Source organism: Periplaneta americana, chromosome 3 (genome assembly GCF_040183065.1).
Source record: "Periplaneta americana isolate PAMFEO1 chromosome 3, P.americana_PAMFEO1_priV1, whole genome shotgun sequence".
Classification (NCBI taxonomy): Eukaryota; Metazoa; Arthropoda; class Insecta; order Blattodea; family Blattidae; genus Periplaneta; species Periplaneta americana.
Genome location: NC_091119.1, coordinates 38548185 through 38569838, shown reverse-complemented (window position 1 = coordinate 38569838; position 21654 = coordinate 38548185).

Genomic DNA, 21654 nt, shown 5'->3' with positions numbered 1-21654 from the left:
TTGTGTTTTAAATCTTAATAACATATAGAGAGTTAAGAAGAAATATTCACTTAAATTCCATAGTAGTATAATATTATACTGTATTAAGTGGACGAAACACATTATTCATAAAGAAAGTGATATTCCAAAGAAAGAGATAGAGTATGACATCAATAAACTAATCAAAACAATATTACAGTACAAAGCAAAGTTACCTAGATACTGTATCTGTTTTAAGTGTAACTAATATTACGTAACAAAACTCTTATCGCATTATGCTTTTAAGGTGATATTTGTGAGCAACTTCCTAGCATCAGAATGTTAAATTATTTTCTCGAAATCTCCTGAAGCTATAGAGCTGACATTTTCACAACGCATGGTCACGTATCTTTTGCTTATGATGTAACAGTAGTTGCTTTGTTAATTCATTTCCTTACAAACAATTTCCATGTCAATATTTTCAAAATTTTCAGTACACTATCTTCAGTAATACGTATATACGGTATATTAGATTTAAGAAAACATTCTGTAAGTCTACTAAATAAATAGGCCTATACCTGAAAATTTCACTTTCCTATACGAAAAGTTGAGAAAATATTTATTTTGAATAAAAAAATCAAACTTGTGAAAAATAAGCATTAAAATTAAAACTTACATTCTTATAATGCACTTATACTTCTAAGGCAAATCTAAAAATTGACATGGATACAGTTTTAATAAGTTCTCTTCCCTTTATCCATTGAATCAGTGCTGGCCATCCCTGAATATAGCTCGACCAAGCGGCATGTACCACCTCTTTCATCTGTCTCTTTCCTTTCCTCTGTAAAGCGCTCAGGCTCTCCTAGGCTCTAAAGCGCACACTTGCTCCTGTGGGCATCAATTGACATGCATGCTGTAATATGACTTTTTTCCTGACTTTATCAGTAATTGTAAGGAAGTTTCATAGAGTAGCAAAAAGAAACAAAATTCAAAGTTTGGCCCTATATAATTAGTTGAAATACATAAAACGAATAAAATCAGTTGTATTGTAAGTTGAATTAATTAAAATATGTAGCCATATTGAAGTACGAAGTAATATCATCGCAATGAGAGAATCTGGCACGCCATTCTTGAACTATGAAGCAGCACATCTTAAAGAGGTGGCCAGCAAGGTCTCCAGTTTACTACAGTTACTTTGCCCACTTTACAGAGCTTCAGTAATTATTCAGGGAAACTTGTTATTTTTTAGATCTTTCTTGCCTAGTTTTCAGAATTCTGTTAGATAATTTCAGGATGTTTGTAGATATTTAGTTGTCTTCTCACACGTACTCATTAGCTATTGACGGTAAATTATTTACCATTTTGGGAATAAAAGATAAAAATATCTTCCTAAATACGCCATGAAGGCACTTGGGAGGCTTGGAGGTAGAGCTTCATACCTTATTGACCTCCTTTTACCCGGGAAAGACTCGGTACTTAGTTTGATTGGAGGCTAAGTAAAACTCGGGGCCGTTCTGGAAGTGTTGCCAACGAGAAAATCTCGTACCAGGCGGGTTTGAACCCAATATCTTCCAGTCTGTAGCCAGTTGCTCTACTGAGATATCCGGTCGTCCCATTTTCAAAATATTATTACCTTTTTTTTTTAATATATTTTCAGATAAGTTGTAATAAGAACAAAATATTTAATAGGATGGTTTTTCCACCTACAAACATATCAAGTAAAGTAATCGGTAAGATGGTTAATGTTTTCTTAACCTACTATTTTACTTGATAAGTTTGCAGACGGAGAAACCATCCTATTAAATATATTAACTATTTTCGGAAATTCATTACCCATGTTTGGAAACTGATTTATAGGCTAATGATTACCGAAAATTGTTAATCAGTCATTTCGGAAACTCTTGAGCTCTTTTCTGAAAGCCATTAGCCTTTTTTGTCTTCGACTACTTTTGGAAACTCATTAGCCATGTTTGGAAACTCATTAATCATTTTCAGTAAATGATTAGCTTATAAATCAGTCATTTCGGAAACTCTTGAGCTTTTTTTCTGAAAGCCATTAACCTTTCTTTATCTTCAGCTACTTTTGGAAATTCATTAGCCATGTTTGGAAACCATTAACCATTTTCCATAAATCATTAGCCTATAAATCAGTCATTTCGGAAACTCTTGAACTTTTTTCTGAAAGCCATTAGGCTTTTTTTGTCTTCAGATACTTTTGGAAATTCATTAGCCATGTTTGGAAACTCATTAACCATAATCGGTAAATCATTAGTCTATTAATGTCATTTCGGTAACTCTTGAGCTCTTTTCTGTAAGCCATTGGCATTCTTTCATCTTCAGCTACTTTTGGAAATTCATTAGCCAAGTTTGGAAATTATTAACCATTTTCTATAAATCATCAGCCTATAAATCAGTCATTTCGGAAACTCTTGAACTTTTTTCTGAAAGCCATTAGGCTTTTTTTGTCTTTAGCTACTTTTGGAAATTCATTAGCCATGTTTGGAAACTCATTAACCATTTTCGGTAAATCATTAGCCTATAAATCAGTCATTTTGGAAACTCTTGAGCTTTTTTCTGAAAGCCATTGGCATTCTTTCATCTTCAGCTACATTTGGAAATTCAATAGCCATGTTTGGAAATCATTAACCTTTTTCGATAAATCATTAGCCTATAAATCAGTCATTTCGGAAACTCTTGAACTCTTTTCTGAAAGCCATTAGCCATTTTTGTCTTCAGCTACTTTTGGAAATTCATTAGCCATGTTTGGAAACTCATTAACCATTTTCGGTAAATCATTAGCCTATAAATCAGTCATTTTGGAAACTCTTCAGCTCTTTTCTGAAAGCCATTGGCATTATTTCACCTTCAGCTACATTTGGAAATTCAATAGCCATGTTTGGAAATCATTAACCTTTTTCGATAAATCATTAGCCTATAAATCAGTCATTTCGGAAACTCTTGAAATCTTTTCTGAAAGCCATTAGCCATTTTTGTCTTCAGCTACTTTTGGAAATTCATTAGCCAAGTTTGGAAACTCATTAACCATTTTCGGTAAATCATTAGTCTATAAATGTCATTTCGGAAACTCTTGAGCTCTTTTCTATAAGTCATTAGCTTTTTTTTGTCTTCATCTACTGTTGGAAAGTCATTATCCATGTTTGGAAACTGATTAACCATTTTCGGTAAATCATTAGTCTATAAATGAGTCATTTCGGAAACTTTTGAGCTCTTTTCTGTAAGTCATTAGCTTTTTTTAATCTTCAGCTACATTTGGAAATTCTTTGACGATTTGCGGATGTACAGGAGCAATTTCCGGGAACTCATTAGCCATTTTTGGAAACTCATTAACTTTTTTTTATTGCTATGGCAATTAAAGAGCGGACGTCCTACGGTAAATATGTAGAATATACTTTCTCCTTAAAAATATCTGGTTATTTGTCGACATAACGTGGCGAAATAAATGTATGGAAATTTAAAATACGCCAATACATTGAGAACCTGGGAGACTGTTACTTAACCAACGGTGATATTTTATTGAAAATTCTGGATCTTATACAAGTAGAACTAGCAACTAGTACCAACTTCGAAGATGATAACTAGAGCCCGGATTTTATATAATATGAAAATAAAAATCATGTAGCTAAAGATGATGAAATATGTAGATAAATGTGTAATAAATAAAAAATATGTAACTTAAAATCTAAGCTTTATTAAATGTATTTTTGCACACTAATAAAACATTACAGGTGCGCATGTGATTCAACCTCATTTAATTATTGCTTGGAGGCGCAATTAATAATTAAATATTTTTCCATATTTTCTGCGATCATCGATTTTCATACTATTTAGTGTCGATTTTATTAGGCTATTATTTTTTGTAATATGTTGGTATTCTGTTCTTGAACATTTCGTTAAGTTTCACTGCTTGTATACTTTGTGACCTGGTAGAGTGTAAATGAAGGCCTTATGGCCTTAACTTTGCCAGTATAAATAAATAAAATAATAATAATAATTATTATTATTATTATTATTATTATTATTATTATTATTATTATTATTATTATTATTATTATTGTCTCGTCAACGGCTCGTTCCCTAAACACTGACTCGTGCCACAAAGTGTAGTATTACAAACTTGGTTCATAATATACAATTATTTAGTGTTTGTGCTAAACGGTCATACCCACAAGGTAATTTTCACTCTTTCCTTCACCGCGTAGCAGTATAATGACCCACCCTTCGCATTGGCATGTGTTCCTACTTTACCGTTACTTCTTAAAGGGTACACAAAATGTTAGCATGAAAAAGGGATGTCCATTTTTTGACAGAATACGTTATTTTCAATTGTTATTATTTTTATGCATAAGAGAAGAAGGGACAAGCTTCATAAGTAATTTTCAAACATATAACTTATGAGTTAAATATGAAAAAATGTGTATTATTTCAAAATATGCAATATCCTTCAAAATATGTAATATATGGCAGTATATTTATTATGCACCAAAATATGTAAACATATGTAACTTAAAATTTCGGAATAATGATCCCTTTGGTGTGATTCACCGACATTTTAGCTTTTCTTATGGGAACAGAATATGTAATTACATAAAATTACATAATGATAACAATCCCAGAAATAGCGAGTAATCAAACTTGATCCAGGTCAAAGAAATATATAAGAGGGACAACGAAGATACATTATACAATAAGCTGTTCAAGCGAATCGGTGTATGTCATGGAATAGACACACAGATCGAATGTAAGGCAATACAGACAGTGTAGACTGTTATTTTTTGGAAACGTGATTCTTGTAAACAATGTAAAAGATGAACTGAAAGCTGCACATTCAGATCATCTATATTCTATTGCCACAACGCAATAACGTGCTTGTTGCGACAAACATGCTAGTAGCCTGATAAAATCGGAAAAGGGACAGAAAGAGAAAGAGTATATTTTTGTTCACTTGTTTTCGTTACTATGTGTTAGGATACACAACTAAGACATAACACTATGCAAAATATTTTGACACTTTTCACACTTATTAATGAGTGTATTTTGGAAATGCGCAGTATAGGGAGTGAACCGTAAGTAATGTTATTAATTTCAGGGGAATATTCTTTGAGATATTTCAAGCAAAAGAGTTTAATATAATTCTGAACGTTTTTGCTTCCTTTTCGAGATAAAAATTGTTTTTTATGAAACATTTCATAGTGTGTTTTTTGGAAAGCCATTGATTGAATTGCCAATATGCTCGGCCAATTTAAGAGACCCAGTATAGCCTATTATGATAAGAAGTAATTGAAAGAATTTTGATTTTGTCCTTTAAATGTACAGAAATTTGATCCGAACAAATGTAACTTTTCGTCCTGAAAATGAATTTTTCAGTGTTACATTTGTTCGGATAAAATTTCTGCTCATTTAAAGGACAAAACTAAAATTCTTTAAATAATCTGTTATCATAATACACTGGCTTTCTTAAATTGACAGAAAATATTGCAATTCAATCAATGGCCTTCCCAAAACACGCTATGAAATGTTTCATATAAAACAATTTTTATCTCGAAAAGGAAGCAGAAACGAGTAAAATAATTTTATTAAACCTTTTTGTTTGAAATATCTAAAAGAATAACCTCTTGAAGTTAATGACATTACTTACGATGCATTCTATATACTTAAGTACATATAAGGGCTAAGCATACATACATACACACATGCTTACATACATACATACATGCATACCTACATACTTACATGCCGACTCATGCGAGAACTTCAGGAAGAAAGTGTGGTTAAGTGGGAAAGTGAGTGGCAAAAGACGAAAAATGGTGCAGTGACAAAATCGTTTTTCCCCAGTGTAAAAGAGAGGTTACACGTTAACATTCCACTGAATGCAAAGGTCACAACTTTTCTAACTGGTCATGGAAAAACCGGTGCTTACTTATACAGATTCAAGCTAAGGGACAACCCGTCGTGTGCGTGTGGAGCAGAGGAAGAGACCGTCGACCACCTCCTTTTCGAGTGCCCGAAATTGGACAAAGAAAGACTAGCGTTCCAGCGGGAAATGTTAAGGAAAACTGGCAAGTGGACTTTCACAAAGCTTAAAATAATGCAAGAACATGTGCATACATTCACAAACTATGTCAATGCTATAAATTTAGACGAGTAAACGTAGGATAATTTAATCTAGGATAGATAAGAGTAGGCAATAGATATAATGAAAGACTCAAATTTTCACAACAGAATAACAGACCTACATACGCCTAGAGAGTGACAGAAACGAGACATAATGTGTTATATTGTAAACATACAGGTAGCAAGGCATGTAGTATTACCTTTATTGTAATGGGACATGCCGTTCTACTAATATTTAAAAAAAAAATTCATGCATACGTACATACTTACATGCTTACATATATACATACATACATACATGCATGCATGCACACATACATACATGCATGCATGCATACATACATACATACATACATACATACATACATACATACATACATACATACATACATACATACATACATACATACATACATACATACATACATACATACATACATAAACTAAGATAAATACAGATCATCAATAAAATGTCTCTCAAAGAGACTAATGGCCTCACGCGTGGGGAGGGAATATTTAGAGTCTTCGTGGAATAAGTCATTTTTCATTTCTCTCTTTCCGTAAATAATCCTCCACGGAAATATGGACAACATTGTCAAGTTAAATATGACTAGTTGCAGAAGTACCTATGGCAATTTTGCTGCATAAAAACAAAATATTACCTACAGAAATGGATGTTTTAAGGAGGTCAGCAAAAATGAAGGAAAAAATAATCATATAAAATAAAATTATGAGAGTGAAGGGGGAGTCAGACATCATAGAGAAGAAGGTCCCGTTTTGGGACCGTAGAAAGAAGACTATTTTTGCTTATAACTTTCGACTCAGTCATTTCCGGACCATGGTTCCTTATCTCAAATTGATACATGTGCCCTTCACCATCATGCCTGAAAGTTTGTAACACCACCCCGGAAGCACTCTGTATACAGGGACACTTGTTTACTGCACATGCGCAGTGTGTTCTAAGCGAAACATACAATAAAGGAACCAAATTTTATTTTCGTATCTATACATATCGACCAGAACCTCAACCAGAGGAATATTGTGAACTTACTTTTTATTAATTTAACTGGACCACCTGATGTCTGATACGTAAAATCCTGATTGTGTTCTGATAGATGATCGGCAGATGATTTTAAATGCAATATAAAAAACAGAACAGCAAATTTTATCCTCATGATTTCATGTGGAAAATTTTATTAGACGAATACGTGTTATTTTCATTTTTAATTAAGCCTCTGATATGGATGAAATACATAATGTACTTGCTAACGCCCTCAGAATATTTCAGTATTTTGTATGAATTTCCTCTGAAGGAAGTGTTGTTGTAAATGATCGAGGAACAGAATGGCAGTCGTATATTAATATTACATTAATGTGGTTTCAGATGAATAAACCTTGTTTTTTGTGTATAAATTAAGGTTTTCTAGCCAGGCATGACTAATCCACACGAAATGCTTTTGGAGATATTCAAGGTTTAAGTTGAGCTGCGGACTGTTAAATCCATACGCTGTCAGAATTATCTCACAATCGCAGCCTTCAACAGTTGAGCAAACAGTTATTCATGCTTACCACAAGGCAAATTAATCTGAGAAGGTGTGATTAAGATAACAAACTTAATTTTTGTGATATTTTAGTATAGTCACGTCTGGCTCCAAACCCTTGAAATAGTGTTTTTTAATTTTACATAAGCGTTATAGGTAGAAAAAGAAATTTCGAAAGAGTATCGATTCTTAAAAACTACATAAGTTAGAATTCTTACAGTGAGAATGGATTTCCTTGTTTAAAATAATGCTAATTCCGTTTAATTTCAAATTATAACGCTGCAGAATATTTACCCAACCTATGATTAAACTTTTTAAACTCAAGGAGCAATGGCTTAAATATAATTAGGTATGCAAAAAGCGTGACTTACAGTCGCCATTGTGGTTATTACGTATAAACATCTGTCGTAGTTTACGTGACTGGAGAACAAGACCTCAGTCTTCTAGTGTTTTGTGTGTCACGACCAACTGACTGGTCATACAAAACAATTCTGTTTTCCTTGCCCATATTTAACGACTCAACATAATAACTTTAAGATGAAGTGCAGATAATATATAGGTTTCAAGCTTGATTTTTTTTTCGATGAAAGTCTGTATGCCCTCCAGTGTACTAGCTTATTTTTCTCGCCCTAGTTCATCTCAGCAAAGTCATTCTAAAGTTCCCATATTTTGTGGAAAATGTTTAATCTGTTTTTGGTTCTATCATAATATTCTTAAATATATTACGTCTTCGATCGAAGCTTTCGCTTCTACATAAAATGTCTGGCAAAATTTTTTCCACCCGAGTTCATCTCAGCAAGGTCATTCTAAAGTTTCCATACTTTGTGGAAAATCTGTTTTGGTTCTACCATAATATTCTTAAATATATTACGTCTTCGATAAACGCTTTCACTCCTACATCTGGTAAAGTTTTTCCCGCCCTAGTTCAACTCAGCAAGGCCATTCTAAAGTTCCCTTACAGTGTGGAAAATCTGTTTTGGTTCTACCATAATATTCTTAAATGTATTACAACGTCTTCGATCGAAGCTTTCACTCCTACATCTGGCAAAGCTTTTCCCGCCATAGTTCTTCTCAGCAAGGCCATTCTAAAGTTCCATATTTTGTGGAAAATCTGTTTTGGTTCTACCATAATATTCTTAAATATATTACGTCTTCGATCGAAGCTTTCACTCCTACATCTGGCAAAGTTTTTCCCGTCCTAATTCATCTCAGCAAGGCCATTCTAAAGTTCCCATATTTTGTTGAAAATCTGTTTTGGTTCTACCATAATATTCTTAAATATATTACGTCTTCGATAAACGCTTTCACTCCTACATCTGGTAAAGTTTTTCCCGCCCTAGTTCATCTCATCAAGGCCATTCTAAAGTCCCATATTTTGTGGAAAATCTGTTTTGGTTCTACCATAATATTCTTAAATATATTACGTCTTCGATAAACGCTTTCACTCCTACATCTGGTAAAGTTTTTCCCGCCCTAGTTCATCTCATCAAGGCCATTCTAAAGTCCCATATTTTGTGGAAAATCTGTTTTGGTTCTACCATAATATTCTCAAATATATTACGTCTTCGATTGAAGCTTTCACTCCTACATCTGGCAAAGTTTTTCCCGCCCTAGTTCATCTCAGCAAGGCCATTCTAAAGTCCCCATATTTTGTGGAAAATCTGTTTTGGTTCTACCATAATATTTTAAATATATTACGTCTTCGATTGAAGCTTTCACTCCTACATCTGGCAAAGTTTTTCCCGCCCTAGTTCATCTCAGCAAGGCCATTCTAACGTTCCCATATTTTGTGGAAAATCTGTTTCGGTTATACCATAATATTCTTAAATCTATTACAACGTCTTCGATCGAAGCTTTCACTCCTACATCTGGCAAAGTTTTTCCCGCCCTAGTTTATTTCAGCAAGGCCATTCTAAAGTTCCCATATTTTATGGAAAATGTTTAATCTCTTTTGGTTCTATCATAATATTCTTAAATACGTATATTACAATGTCTTCGATCTACTGTAAGCCTTCACTTCTACATAAAATACATTTTGGCAAACTATAGTACTTACCTGAGTTAAGACTGCTTCATGATACACCTCTCACGGGTATGTTGTTGTGGATGTGTTGCCCCGATGTCACAATGAAAGATGGATAATTGTAGCTTGCAGATATCTTGATATTTTGATGTCTTCGTCCACTTTCACTTGTTTTTAATACGCTGTGGTGCCTTTGTTTGTGTAAAATGTCCACTTTAATTAGTTCTTCTCTTCCTATCTTCTGATAATTGAAGTTCGTAAAAGCAAAGATTACACGTAATGGTTTGTTTTAATTTAATCAAAATTTCCATTTGTTAGGTAACACAAACACGTGACCGCATTTCCTTATAGAATCACTGTTGTAAGAGGTTAATTCCACATAACCTCTATAAGTGCCAATTTCGTTTCTTACACTTACTCAATAATTAAAACAAACTTATAATTACCGTCAGAAAGATATTATAAACCTCAACGTCCAGGACTTAATGTTTATGCTGCTCTTATTACGTTGCTATAACAGCGGATTTGCTATTTGTGTGACCTCGTTTGTTTTCTTTTTAATACACACAAATTTAAAACCAGATCGCGTTTCTATTATACGTCTCGGACGCAGTATTTATTTCTAGTACAACGTGGGCATTAAATAAAATTCATCTTTTCATATGACTAGACATAAATCACAACTCATTACCTTTAATAGCGAGTGAGTAACGTTAACCGCAACGGCGCATCCAGAAAGAAGATGACCTTCCACTATATCCCAGTGCTTGAGGTTGTTGATGCTGAGGTAGACGCTACACCATGTTTCGGAGCACGGCGGACGGGTGTTTTTAGAAACAGTTGTACGTCACAGAACTCGCAAACTGATGGCACATTTTATCCATGGCAACACACAGATACTGGAGCAGTTAGAAGTGTTACTAGCGAGAGACTAAACTGACTGGTACAAAAGTTGAAAGTTGTGAGCAATCTCGGAGAGTGTGAGAGTTAAAGCAATGGGGGTTTCAGGCTTATTCCCCACCACCGCACTCTTGCAGTCCAGAAAGAGAGAGTGACTGTATTACGCGTTGCGAAAACATTGCACGGCCTGAGACGATGTTTTCTAATCCAATACCGCGATTCAGGAGGCCTTGGCTCTGGCTCAATCATGCCAATAAGCTTTCCACGCTTATTCCAAATTGCTGGATTGTGACAGGAATACATAGGGTATTGTCTGCAACAACTAGAGCTTCTTTGTGACGACTTTACACCTCACCATGCTATCCTCTTGTACACGTAGCTCTATTGTTGTAACGTCTCCAGCTTAATTATCATCACGTTCAAGTCATTACGTACTTGTCCACATTGAAACATAATGAATCATGTAAGCAAGTAAGTTACTAACATATTTACACATAATGACCCATCCTAGCTTATAGACCATATTTTCAGAAAAATTATTTACACTGACTATTACACTTTTACTATGTCATACTACTTTTAACAAATAAAACGGTACGAAAGAACGGGCAGGGCATAGTTGCGCCCCACGGTCAGATAAGATGCAGCAGATAAAAAAGGGTCCCTGTTTTGTAGGCATAGTTGCGCCCCGTTCCCATCAGGTAGCAAAAGGGGCATGGCATAGTTGCGCCCCGATGAAATAGGTAGAGAAAAAGACACTACGGAAACTCGAGTCTCGTAATCAACTAAACTTATTGATTTCTTATTCGATTTAATATTCATTATCGATACAGCTGAAATGAACACCATGAAGTTGGCAGTACTGTATTAATTGTTTTTCTACTGTTTATGCAGTGAATATCAATACCCTACTGTTAAAATGAACACCATGAAGTTGGCAGTACTTTATTAACTGACGTATTCAAATGAGTGAGCCGTTGGAATATGGGGCCTTAGCAGTGTTGACATTTTATTAGTGATTTTCACACCGTCTGTGGCGTATAGTGAGGTTAATTTAAAATGAATGTTAAGTTTAGTGAAAAGGGTGAAGAGTTAATAATTCACAATGGTTCTAAGTTTCAGTATTCGAAACCCTGTACCGTAGGGTTAAGATATCGATGTACAAACAAAAAATGCAGTTCATTTATTGTGTGTGATCGATAAAAAAAAGTGTTATTTTAAATAGCAAAATTGATCATATGCTAGGCCTACCTGATTTCATTGCAGCTATCACTGTAATATTTTTAAGTAATTTATTTATTTTATGACAGTCACTTTCGTGTGTACTATGCCCATCGGGGCGCAACTATGCCCTGTCCATTCTGCTACCTGATTTATTCGGGGCGCAACTATGCCATGCCTAGGCCTCCCAATTGAAAGCGGGGCACAACTATGCCATACCGCGAAAGAACGTGTCCACACCGGTGGAGTAACGGTTAGCGCGTATAGCCGCGAAACCAGGTCCGGATTCGTTTCCCGGTCGGGGCAAGTTACCGGGTTGAGATTTTTTTTCCGTGGTTTTCCTTCAACCCAATATGAGCAAATGCTGGGTAAATTTCCGTGTTGGACCTCGGACTCATTTCACCGGGATTATCACCTTCATTTCATTCAGACGCTAAATAACCTAAGCAGTTGATAAAGCGTCGTAAAATAACCTACTTAAAAAAAAAACGAAAGAGCGTCTTTCAACCAATCACGGCTGCTTATCGCACAATTTTATCGCTTCCCTAGCATTTGTTTAATTTTATCACTATCCTAGCATTTGTTTCTTTGTTTGCCAACATTTCAAACTGCACATTCGTTACGGTACTGTAGAACATGCTTTACCATCGTCATTTGTTTACCTCATAGATAGTCAACTGAAAATGACGGCTGCGTTCAAACGTTTTCATGAAGCTAACATTAGTGAAATAAAATTTCAGTAAGTCAATTTATATTTTGTGGTATTAGAGTACTTTATTTCTTCTAATCTTTATATACTTTCTTCTGTTTTTATCACTTCCCTACCATTTGTTTCTTTGTTTGCCAATATTTTAATCTCCCAAAAGTACATAAGGGCTTTGCCGGAAGAAAGGTGGATAGACCTAAACGCCCTTCTTCGGGAAAACGGTTTAAAATGTAGTGAATAATTCGCTAATTATAGTAGCGAAATTTTGTTTTGATTGTACTGTACATACCTGCAGGGCAGGGCTGAGTGCCTGTATAACATTTTATTCAGATGCGTTTTATAATCTTAGATTGCATGTATCTCAATTCGTCAAATTGACGTATACGCCCTTTTCCCGGCAACCCCCTCAATTGTTAAAATAATTACAATATACAAAAAAAAAAAATCCAAATTCTTTACGGTACTATCTGAGAAAATAAAAAATAGGGTACTATAAAACGTGCTTTGCGATCGTCATTTGTTTACAGCATATACAGTCAACTGAAAATGGCGGCTCCGTTCAAACGTTTTGGTGAAGCTAACATTATTGAAATATAATTTCAGTAAGCCACTTAATATTTTATTGTATTGGAGTACTTTATTTCTTCTAATCTTTATATACTTTCTTCTAATCGTGCAATAGTCAACTAAATTCCACTCGAGTTTTGATTTTCTCTAGATAAATCAAAACTTCTAGTGACGTTACTTTTGATAAATTTATATTGCCACTGTCAAGAAATTCTGGTTTGCGTACCTATTATATAAGAAGATAAGATTCCATTGTAGTTACTGGCCATGAGCTGAAACTAATTTAAAAGAAATGGTTTTAGTCGAATATTTAATAGTGCTGTACTAGTTCATTCAGCGTCGATGGAATTGATGATAGCGAAATAATATTTGCTGAATGAGGCCGAAGATACGCCAGGATTTACTTCAAATTCACCTTACAGTGGATAAAAAAAACTCTAAAAGAAAACAACTAAATAATCAGCCCAAGCGGGAATCGAATTCACACCCGAGCGCAACCCAGACCAGCAGGTAAAAAAGATACCGCCCTAAGCTACTCTGATGGCTTTGAAAAGAAGTCTAGCTAATGGGAACAAAGGTTTGTAATAGATTAACAGAAAATACAACAAACTTATGAATAGATTAGCCAGATACTTTTACTTTACTGATAGCGCCTATTATACCCTTGATCAATGCTTGGAAAATTAAGATTTTTGCATCACTCGCAAATCCATTCATTTAAGAATATTTAATCTATAGTGTATTGACCCGAATCTGGTAGGCCTACGATTCTTTTTGCATGAAAACCATACTCGTATTACAATCACAGTGTAGTTCATAACCCTGGACTGCTCACACTTCTTTAGACTCATTACTGATCACCTGGGGTATGTTGTATACCACACGACTTTTCTCTCCTTTCTCCACTACAGGTAATTGAAACTTTTGTTGCCGTTGAATAGCCCAAGCTATTATTAGGGTATTAGACTAAACTACAGAAGAAAATGAGGTAATTTGGAATGACTAGTCACCTCGGGGAGCATTGCAGGGATAACGCTGGTTTGGACTCTAGTCCAGTATGATTTTTTTTTTTTTTGCATAAAACGCTCTCGTGAAAACCGCAGTCCTAAGACTAGTTGGAACTCCAGAAGTGACACCAGTAAGACATCACTCATGAGGCAACTTAGCCAGGAGGTATTGTGGTAGAGTAGCCATACTAAAGACTTTACTAACAACCAAAAATGTATTTAAAGTAGGCTTAAGGACTTTACTAATAGTCGGTAGTATATTATAATCACTGTTTAAAGGGTATAATTGATATTTTGTTATTGAAGTGTTGTATCAGTGAAGTGTGTTGTGTCAGTGAAGTGTGTTTCTGTCAGTGAAGCTTTATAGTTTATAGTGGCAGTGCAAAGTATTTGAACACTGAAATGTTTTTGAAGTGTTAGTGAAATCAGGATAGAATCAGTGAAATGTGTCGTAGTTCCAGTGCAGTAAGTGAGTTGTCAGCGAAATGAGTGTAGTGCTGAAAGGTACTTGTGCAGGTATGAACATATCATACTCGTGGGTTTTAGTTCGAACTTAGGGTTAAGATAAAATTAAATTTACTTTAAATGTTATTTTAAGTGATCATGTTTCATTTAATTTAGGATTCTCCCTGTTATTATTATTATTATTATTATTATTATTATTATTATTATTATTATTATTATTATTATTATTATTATTATTATTATTATTATTATTATTAATTGTGTTTATTATTAATTGTCATTATTGAGTGTAATTAGTTATCACTGCCACCGGGTATATACCCATTTGCAGTGTGAATACATACATACATACATACATACATACATACATACATACATACATACATACATACATACATACATACATACTGTGGAGTAATGCATGTGTATAAACATCGCATTCATGCTGTTCTGTGTGTGTGCGTGCGTGCGTGTGTGTGTGTGTATATATATATATATTGAAAAATAAAGGTGGTATTATTATTATTATTATTATTATTATTATTATTATTATTATTATTCAACAACAGTAAATAAATATTGGTGGTGGTGGTGGTGGTGGTGGTGGTGGTGGTGGTGGTAGTGGTAGATCATCACCATTAGGATTATTTAAGAAATCTGGATATGCTTGAAATGATTACAGCTCTGTTAAACTTTAAAAATATAATTTAATTCCAAAAGAATAGGAATTACAGTACTTGCTTCATTTCAGTTACTTTGGTGAAGATGGAATATTTCGAATTCAATAGTGGCCTGTATTGCTCTAAATCTAAATCCTCTGTTAAAAATATTTTTGAAATGTAACAAATAAAAGTTACTTCGGATAATTTTATGTGTGTTCGTGTTCTGTGCTAATTTGTTCCTCAAAATTATGGTTTTACCTCCTGAAGACGCGAATTTGTCTTACTTCGTGTTGTTACGAATGCGATCTTGAATTTCCCAACACCTTGAGAAGATTTATATAACTCTAATGATTTCAGGTGTCAGCCTTGTAATCTATCATCATTCCGGATGCTTGTTGGAAAAATGTCCAGGGATAGGTTCCGAGGCAGATGAAACGTTTTGTGATACACAAAAATCTGTAGTTATTTTACAATTATTTTAGAAAACATTGTAGTGGTATTCAGATAAGTCAAATATAATATAAGAATATTTATTGAACGAGTTTCAGTCAAAATGACATCAATATTTACTCACACATAGACTCACACTGAAACAGTCGTCATGATACTTAGAAGTCAACGCATCTCCAGCAGCAATCCCAAACACTAATTACAATAAATTTAAAATTCATTACTGGATACATACACGAGTCAACGTTTAAATACAAGGTCTGTTCAGCCCATAATTCTGCGAACTACTTTTGTAACTTGAATTTAAACAATGAAATGCATCACGACTAAGCTCAACTTCCAGTTAATAAATATACCTACGATCTAATTTGCAACCCAAGTCGAAGAATCTATTTGAAACAATTCCGACGTCTACTAATAAATGAAGTAATGAAGTTTAATATTGGAATTAAAATGAACAACAAGATCACATTACTTTGCTACAGTTATAACTTTAATAAAGCAACAAATGCTCGACACACAACGACACAAACCATTAGTTTGCAAAATACATAAACAGTTTTACGATCATGTGCAGTACATTAATAAAGATATAATTTCTGAATTAATGAACCTTAAATACAGGTGTAACATTAATAGACATTGAACCTGTTTTAATGTACATAATTATTGTAATTTTCTTATGTGTATTAATAGTTGTTTTAATTATCGTTATAAAATTGAAGTAGATTCCGAATATTAGTTTTGTTTTAACCATTAAACAAGTAAATTAATCGAAAGCAATAATTAACACAATTATCATTTGTTTATTTATTTGTATGTATTATTTTAATATGTTTATTTTAAGATTGTTTAATTATCTATTTAATGATTATGCCAACATAAGTAAAATTTTAATGCACTACATGAGATGTTTTGAATATGTGCCTGAAGATGACTAAATAGGCGAAAACGTTAGCCACATATTATTCAATCAATCAAACTCCTGTATCTCCTCATGAGGAGCATAAGGCATTCACAAAGTGCCTCCATCGGACCCTATTTGTAGCCAACTTCTTCACTTCGCTCCATGTTTTCCCCTCCCTAGCAATTTCCTCCAAAACTGTTCTCTTCCATGTATTTTTTGGCCTTCCTCTTCTTCTACTACCCTGGGGGTTCCAATCCAAAGCCATTCTTTCTACTGCTCCATCTTCTTTCCTGATTGTGTGCCCTATCCAATTCCGCTTTCGTCTTTTGATTTCTATTGTGATTTCTTTCTGATTTGTTATCTTCCATAGTTCTGAATTTGTGATTATATCTGGCCATCTAATTTTTAAAATTCTTCGTAAACATATATTAACAAATGCAACATATTATTAACTTCAATGAATTACTTATATGGATAAATATTTGTTGTTTTTTAAATACTGATAAGTCATTTTGAATGAAACTTGTTCAATAAATATTCTTATATTGTTTTACAATTCCAGGAAATTAATAAAAATTTGAAATACGGATTGCACAGTGCGAAAGACATTGCGATAAAAATACAGATGAACTACTCGATATAGAGAGTGAACAATAAGTATTGAATATCGACCATAACTTCTTACATTTGAATAGGTGAGAATTGAAAGGTACTTTTCTGGTAAAGTGAGTTGTATATTGTTTCTTATATTTTAAATATAACCCTATCGGTTGGTAATGGAAGAAATTGCCCACTACAGCTCTGTAGGGGAGTAGATTACATTATATTCTTTAGAGTTGGTGAAGAAAAGAACTAACTGTTGCATAGGTCCGTTCAATTCCAAAAATTGACTTGGCACTGCCTGCATTTATGTGACAAATAAATTAATAGGCCTGTGTATCTACATATCTCTTTCAAAATTTAATGTATTAGCTTTTCAAGATTTGTTTGGAATTATTTAGGAAACATTTAATTTAAGAAGTATTGTACGAATAAATATTAAATTTTATTTCCTTTCATTGTCAAAGAATTCCAACGTGCGATCAAAATTAATCCGTATTAAAAAGAAATATGCTCAAAATTATATTTGAATATTTTACTCTGGACTCCTACTGTCGGTGACTCAGGAGAAGACGAGAGCGGACTGAGGAGGAAGGGATGTGAACAGATAGCGTACGACAACACGTGCAATATTTGTACTGCACTAAGCGGAAACATTAGGTCTCCTTCTGTTCAACTCAGCTTTAATTTCCATACGCATTGTTACTCATGTTTCCTGCACGAGTAATAACCTGGCTACTGGGATGCTTATCTGAGCGATGTTTATAATAATCAGCAGCGATAGTCAAGAAGGTCACATTCTTTCCGCTCGTCTTCTCCTGAGTAACGGACAGTACTTGAAATGTACAGAAATCAGAAATTATTTTGCCATGGATCAAAATCACACTCCCTGTACTAATTAAAGAACAAGAAAGAGCTCTATAGATGCAAAATATTTTGACGCTGTAAATTCTTTAGAAATTATGTCAGAGAGTGGGAAGGGTCAAGATTTCGGAGGTCAGGTCCATAGAAGAATTTGGTAGGTGGAGTTGTTGATTAGAAGTGCGTGTCGGTCCCGTTTCGTGATCGCGGAGTCCCTGGTTCTTATCTTCTCCCAGCGATCTGCGAATGCCAGAGTGATAGATTTATTTGAAGCCCACTTAGCGCGTGAATTATGATTTTTGAAAGTGAGCACCCTGGCCTCGTTAGCGCGCGGATGTAGCTCCGTCCGTGAGGTAATCTGCAGGCAGACTCGCGTTTTCTTGGGCGGAGTGCATGGGCCCCACCTTGTGCACAGCTTAATTTTCAGATTCGTGGAACTCTGTGCCTTGATCATTCAGCAGGTGTACCTTAAATAACATTACTGATTAAACTGCGTTCCACCCATGCCTTGCCATTTTGGGTGGTTTAGACAGGTAGAGAATCAAGCTACTTTTTATAGCTTTGTAATAGGAAAGTTGTAAATAGGTTTTTCGTAATAAAATAGTCTGCCATATTACCTTTTATTACTAATTTAATCTGTAATACTTGAAAGTGGCCATTTTGAACCTTTTCAAATCATGGTACAGTGCAATAGATCAGTGGTTCTCGAAGTGGGATCTCCGGGGTTCCTCAAAGGTCATTTTGAGCGTCCGTGAATATTCTAGATAAGGACTTTTTTTTCTACCTTCAGAAATATTTTTATTTTTTATGCGGCAATAATGTCAGAAGCGCATTGGCCGATGTCGGTGCGTACAGTAGATCTTATAAGTTCGTTCGACTGTTGTTGACAGCCTTCGTGTGGTATTATTAAAGTTATTCAATAGTGTAAGACTGCAAATTTAAACACAATAACCACAAACATTTTGTAACTTTTTTTTCTATCATGGATCGTTGCCTTAAAGATGAACTCAGATATTTTCCGGTTCATAATTTTAACAATTTTAGTGTATTCCGAATCTTAGCGGTGCGGTGGACATAAATGACGTCACGCTGCAGCGGAATAAAACTGCTGGAAGATTCAATGGCTATCATGTCGGCTGTACGAGTTGTATGCTAGCAAGATTTTGTGAAATTTTCATACTGTCTTTGATATGTTCGTTCATAAGCCATTAACATATTTTTTTACGTTATGCTAATTACAAACAATACAGCTGAACACACCGCCATGTCACAACAGTGCACGATGTCACGATTCCGAGTGGACTGACATACTGCACTTTACCTACTGCTATTTGACATAAAGTAATTTCACACATAACCTATTTTACATATAAGTATTCGGCTTATTTATTTTTCATCTAATTTAATTTGACGCAACATTTTAGATATACTTTTTCTCGCATACAATACTTTGTTTCATTTGTACACATACCATATTTTTTACATATTCTACTGTAATTATATTGTGCATATCGTTAATACTGTAGTTCCTGTGATACAGAGTGATTTATATAGAACTGACACATTTCTTTCATTAATTGTTTCAAAACGAATTGTGCTAGCGACAGCTTATTATACCTAAAATGTAGAGGAATTTTGGGAGATTATTTACCTATATAGCAAATGTTGAAAATGTCCTCTATCCTGCATAAGGCACAACTCAACACGTCGTTCCATGTTACTGGCCACTCGTTGGAGGACTCTGTTGTCAATAGCTTGAATCTCCTGTGTGATGTTGTGCTTCAGATCGTCCAATGTCTGGGGACGTGTGGCGTAAACCCTGTCTTTTAAGTAACCCCATAGAAACAAGTCCGGCGTTGTCAAATCCGGAGATCTCGGTGGCCACAGGTTCCTGGAAATTATTCGGTCGTCAAAGAAACAACCGTAACCCTATATGGCTTTAGGCCTGCACTTTTCGCAGCTCTCTGACACATTGAGTAGGTGTACCCTGTCTCCTGCGATAAACATCTTAATGATTTTTTTTGGGTGACTGCTCCAGTCGTGCTCTTACGTCAACAACCGTGGGAAGCCTATATGAACGATGCTTGCCCTTTTCACTCACCAGAGATCCAGTTGTTTCCAATTTGTTTACCAGTCCAAGTATTGTGTTTCTTTGGGAGGATTGCGAACACCAAATTCTCTCTGGTATGCCCTTTGAGTAGCTGTAATTGAATTCGTAATCCAGTATTGCTTCACAAGGAAGAGTCGTTGATTTGATGTGTACTGCATTTTCACGTTGACACAAAATGTCGAAAACAGCTGCCAACAATAGGAATAAAACATAAACATCTGCGCATCTAGTGCTGCCAAAAATAGGAATAAAACATAAACATCTGCGCATCTAGTGACAAGGAATCGAAACTCCAGAACATTCTGCTTAATTTGGTGCTAAAATTTGGTCAGTGCTGCCAACAATAGGAATAAAACATAAACATCTGCGCATCTAGTGACAAGAAATCGAAACTCCAGAACATTCTGCTTAATTTGGTGCTAAAATTGGGTCATTGAATGAATTTCCAACGGAATAATTAAAGAAAGAAATGTGTCAGTTCTATATAAATCACTCTGTAGTTACTTGTCTTTGCTTAAACATTATAAAGGTTTCGGATGTATAAAAAATTATGGAGGGTGAATTTGTAGAAACAAAAAGAGGGGGGCAACATTTATCCTTTAGGGCAGGGGTTCTCAAACTGTGCATCGCGACACCTGTAGCGACGTCGGTTTATGTTTTGGACGTCGCAGCTACAAGGTAAAACTAAAATAATTTATGATGCAGCCTATAGCGAAACATTACATGCAAGTTTTCACTACGTGTAGATATTTATTTTATTCCAATTTTATATTTTTACAAGCTGGTAAGGAAGACTAAACGACTGTTTTAGGGGATTCTTATATCAGAAGACAACAACGCATTTTGAATTACTTAAGAACATGTGGCCACAATTTTACTTTATAATTTATGTTCATTCTTTAAATGTCCCTACACTATTCAAAATGGGATTTCTGAAAATCTGGTGAAGATTTTACAAAACAATCTCTTTATTTCATGAAATAATTGAAAATTTGGTTAAAAATAATACGAAATTTGATTTTCAAAACTAGCATTTAGAAGTTGACTTCATAATTTTTGCTTCGTGTGAACAAATTTTACTCTACCCTATGCGAAATGTCACTAATGACATAAATAATAAAGTTCTGCATGAAATAATATAATACAAAAATGCATTACACAAAATACGACAAGATTATTCTTATTCAGAATCCAGAATTCAGACACAAAATAATTAATTTACCAAACACAACAGCTTAGGCCATAGTTTTGTTCCTTCTGTGTCAGCCTTGTAACTGACTTATGGGTCTTCTCCACGAAACCTATTTTCAAGTGCACGTATCACAACAGAAATGTCCACACCTGTGGAGTAACGGTTAGCGAGTCTGGAGGAGAAATCAGGTGGCCCGAGTTCGATTCCCAGTCGGGGCAAGTTACCTGGTTGAGGTTTTTCCCGTGGTTTCCCCTCAACCCAGTATGAGAAAATGCTGGGTAAACTTTCTTGCTGGACTCCGGACTCATTTCACCGGCATTATCACGTTCATCTCATTCAGACGCTAAATAAC